This window comes from Schistocerca cancellata, chromosome 3, assembly GCF_023864275.1.
Source record: "Schistocerca cancellata isolate TAMUIC-IGC-003103 chromosome 3, iqSchCanc2.1, whole genome shotgun sequence".
NCBI lineage: Eukaryota > Metazoa > Arthropoda > Insecta > Orthoptera > Acrididae > Schistocerca > Schistocerca cancellata.
The window spans coordinates 442,655,655-442,660,631 of NC_064628.1; the positions used below are offsets into that span (position 1 = coordinate 442,655,655).

Sequence of the window (4,977 nt, forward strand, 5' to 3'; positions counted from 1 at the left end):
TAGTTCTAAGTTCTAGGGGACTGATGACCTCAGATGTTAAGTCCCATAGTGCCCAGAGCCATTTAACCACACCTTAAAAGACATTCAAAATAGCATGGAAACTATACACATCGTAGATAGAGACCCTTTGCTAAACGCCTTGGAGGAATACGAATTTTCGTAGAAAAGAAGAAAATCCCACAAAATCCTTTAAATGAACAAAACGATTTAATTTACGTCGATTACTCAAGACGTAATCTCAACTGCCTGCCATGTTATCCTAACAGAAGTATTTAAAAAAAGCTATTTCTTTTAATGTATATTTTTGGAAATATATTTATAAAGACATCTTAAAAGATGTATTTTTTAAGATGTATTTTGATAGATATTGGAGCACAATGAAATTACATCCAGTGTAGAAATGACACATCTATGTACACGCCCGTAAAGGGGCGAGTGAAATGTAAATCTCATTTACTATATCAATATTAATTTCTTAATAAACGGAAGTAGTTTACCTTTTTATCTCGCTTAATAAAAATACTGCACTATCTTTGGATTGACATTGCATGGAAAAAGCAAACATTGTCGTGCAGCGAATTTAATATCTGGCCCCGCCAGTGTAATCGGCCAAGTAGTGCACTGTAAAATAAGGTATCGAACTGCAAATGAAATATGTTCTTTGATGTCAATGTAATTGCTGTCATATTGTCACACTTTGTTGCATATTTCACAGTGTTAACTCCAAATATTCTGATGATGCTCGTGTATTATTGTAGAGAGAAGCCGTTCAATAAAACCTACTGAGTGCACCTTGTGGCTGTCCTTAAAACGTTATTATTATTATAATCATTACTCTTAGTGTCAATTATTATTATTATTATTATTATTATTATTATTATTATTTGTTATGTTATTCTTGGTATCTGTTGTTCCTCGTAAGATGAACAGGTCCTTAATCTGGTTAGACTAAATAAGAAATAAATAACTACATAAAGAAGTAGGACACAAAGGAAATACAGACATTAGGTGCGAGTGGCAATTGATTTAAATCACTGAGCAGAACTGAATATTTGTGCCGGACCGGGATTCAAACCCAGGTCTCCTGATTACTAGGCAGATGCTCTGACCACTGAGCCATCCGGACACAGAGGCTGTCACACCTGCACGGATTATCCTACCACGCCTCACCTCAGACTCAAAATTCTCCGCTTATCCACACACTACGAATGTAGTGTCTCTTACCCAGTATCCTCACTATTCGCTGCATTTTGCCGATTCCGGTAAGAGTTAGAGCCTAGTGGACAATTACATTGAAGAGATCATCGGCCGTCATAGCCTTAATCATAAATTGTTGTTGGCGTGCACTGTAGTAAATAGAAATCTCAATATATAGTCAAAAACAGAGTTCGATTCATACGTAGCAGCCGGCCGGAGTGGCCGTGCGGTTCTAGGCGCTACAGTCTGGAGCCGAGCAACCACTACAGTCGCAGGTTCGAATCCTGCCTCGGGCGTAGATGTGTGTGATACCCATAGGTTAGTTAGATTTAATTAGTTCTAAGTTCTAGGTGACTGATGACCTCAGAAGTTAAGTCGCATAGTGCTCAGAGCCATTTGAACCATTTGAACCATACGTAGCATAGCGGAAAAAGCTTCAAAAATAGCCAAAAAACACTCCCTTAACGTTCAAATACAGCATTAATACTGTGGTATGCTAGCTGGCACATTCAGGTCGATTAAATATCTAGGTATAACGCTGCAAAACGATACGAAATGGAACAAGCATGTAGGATTGTAGTGGAGAAGGTGAGTGGCCGACTTCGGTTTTTTGGTTTTGGGAACGCGTGGTTCATCTGCAAAGGAGACCGCTTATAGACTACTAGTACGATCCATTCTTGAGTACTTCTCGAGTGTTCCGGATCCACATTAGGTCGGATTATATGAAGACGTCGAAGAAATTCAGAGGCGGGCTCCCAAGTTTGTCACCGGTAGTTTCGATCAACAGGCAAGTGTACGGAGACGCTTCGGCAACTCAGATGGGAAGCCCTGGAAGGAAGGCGACATTATTTAGAGGAAAGCTGTTGAGAAAGCTTTCTGAGGGAAACTGTAGAACGATCCTTCTGCCGCCAACGTACAATTCAAGTAAAGAGACACATAGGCAATCATTTCTCTCGCACTCTATTTGCGAGTAGAACAGGAAGGTAGAGGTACAGAGTACCTTCCGCCACACACCGTACGGTGGCTCGCGAAGTATGTGTATAGATGTAGATGTAGATATTGTTCCTAAGAGCCCAACTCTAGTGCTTACGTCTGTACGTGTAAACAGTAGCGTGTGGTAACTCTTATTGCGGGTTTCTTTTCTATCTCAGCAGTTCAGTCTCCCCTATTCTATTTTGTAGCAATTTAACAGTGTCATTTATAAGTCACTCTGCGTTACTTAAATATTTTCTAAAAGAAATTAACAGTATCATAAAACACCACAACAAGTAGAGTCTACACTCTGATGTGGTACACAAACTATTTAATGATCGTGGGTGTGGGAGAATGACGTATGATGTGCAACTGTGGTCTACGGATAGCGTCTTTGACTAGTAGTTACAACTTCCTCGGTCCCATATTCGGACCCCACCACGATTAAAATAATCAGCTGTGGTGACCGAAGACTTCCGGAATAAGAAGTCACCCTCATTATGCCAACGGCGTTGTTAAATAGGGCGGAGGAGCGGACAGACGCTCAGGGCACTCTCTTGCCTTTGGGGTGGGTAACTGGCCCTTAGGCGGAAGAATCAGCACTGATCAGCGGCATGAGGATGCAGAAGGCTATGGAAACCACTGCATTAAGGACAAGTAATGTGTATCCACAAGACATGTGGCCTATAATTGAAAAGTGTCATGATGATCTCTCCATTGGCAAAGTATGTCGGACTAGTGCCCTATTCGGATTTCCTGGAGGGTATAGCCAAGGTTGAAGTGACCATGCGAAAAAGACTGAATCACCATCAAAACCGTAAGTGTCGGAATGTGAAAAATCTGAAGTTGAAATGTGTTAGGGAAGTTAGAAAATCTGAAAAGGGAAATGATAAGGCTCAGTCTAAATATAGTGTGAGTCAGTGATGTAAAATGGAAAGAAGAAAAGGATTTCTTGTCAGATAGTATAGGATAACATCTACAGCAGCAGGAAACGGCATTACGGGAGTAAGATTCATTATGAATAGAAAGGTATAGCCGGCCGGAGTGGCCGAGCGGTTCTACGCGCTACAGTCTGGAACCGCGCGACCGCCACAGTCGCAGGTTCGAATCCTGCCTCGGGCATGGATGTGTGTGATGTCTTTAGGTTAGTTAGGTTTAAGTAGTTCTAAGTTCTAGGGGACTGATGACCACAGCAGTTAAGTCCCATAGTGCTCAGAGCCATTTGAAGAAGGGTATAGCAAAGAGTGAGTTACTGTGAACAGTTCAGTGATACAGCTGTTCCCATCAGAATTGACATCAAACCAACACCGACAACCATTGTTTTGATATTCATGCCGACGTTGTAAGTCGAAGATGAAGGGGCTGAGAAGACACATGACGGTATTGAACAAGTAACTCAGTACGTAAAAGGAGATGAACCTAATAGTCATGGGGTAATTTAAATGCTGTTGTAGGGGAAGGAGTAGAAGAAAGTGTTACGGGAAAAAGTGATCTTGGCACTAGGAATGAGAGAGGAGAAAAATTAATTGAGTTCTGCGATATATTTGAGCTAGTAATAGCGAATACTGTATTCAAGAATTACTAGAGGAGGAGGAATACTTGTAAAAGACCGGGAAATACGTGACGATGTCAGTTACATCACATCACGGTCAAGCAGAGATACCGAAACCAGTTATTCGGCTTGTAACTCGTTCGTGAGAGCAGATATACACTCAGATAACGATTTAATAGCGATGAAGAGTAGGCTGAAGTTAGGAGACTAGTCAGCACGAATCAACGTGCAGAGAAATGGGATATGGAAGTAACGAGGAATGAAGACGTACTCCTGAGGTTGTCCGAGGTTATAGATACCTCGATAAAGAATAATTCTGTGGGCAGTTCGGTTGAAGAGGAATGCCCATCTCTAAAAAGAGCAATCTCAGAAGTTGGAAAGTAAAACATAGCACAAACAAGGTAACTGCAACTGCGAAGATACCATGGGTAACAGAAGAAATAAACCAGTTGATCGATGAAAGAAGATCAATGTGTAGTACTTTTTTTTTCTTTCGTCATAGAGATAAGGATGAAGGACAGGTAGAAGGAAGGGAACTTTATTTCAATTTCTATAGTAATGTGAGAGATCACCGACGACTGTGATTTTGCCGCAATTGTCAACACCTTCGACCCATACAGATACAGACTCTGACTCATTTATTTTGCGATGATTCCGTCAGTGTTTTGTGGAGCTGTTTTGAATTTTACGCTTACGAATAATGATGCCACATAGCATGGCAAAGGCTGGGTGACCGTAGGTCTAGTACGTGGCCCTAAAGTAGAAAAAGTACCAGGACTCGAATCATTTAACAGTCGTGACGTCATCGCCTATCGGACGCTTCAGATTTGTGAAGTGTATGGCAGAGACATGGGAAGATGGTATTACATGTCCACTATGTCGTTGGTTCTTAGGACGAGGAATCATCGCAAAATCAATCAGTCAGAGTCTGTGTTTGTATGGGTCAAAGGTGTTGACAATTGCAGCAAAATAAAAGTCGTCAGTGATCTCACACATTACTATAGAAATTGAAATAAAGTTACCTTCCTTATACCTGTCCTTTATCCTTATCTCTATTAAAAAAATACTACACATTGATCTTGCCAAAAGCCGAGAAGCGTTTCTTCTTGGTATTGTAGCTCTCTGGGGCACTACGGGATGCGCTCTGTAAGTCGTAGCTCATGAAAATTCAAGACTACAGAAATAAAAATCATTTTAGAATGAAATAAATAGGAAGTCCAATGAAGCTAAAGCGAAATGGATTCATGAATAATGTG

At 40.9% G+C, this 4,977-nt stretch overlaps 1 non-coding gene across 1 annotated transcript; it reads right to left on the bottom strand.

The window, feature by feature from the left end:
* Positions 1-1,053: 1,053 nt before the first annotated feature.
* Positions 1,054-1,126, bottom strand: Trnat-agu (transfer RNA threonine (anticodon AGU)). Its single transcript has one exon. It is a non-coding gene; the product is annotated as a tRNA-Thr (tRNA).
* Positions 1,127-4,977: the final 3,851 nt, after the last annotated feature.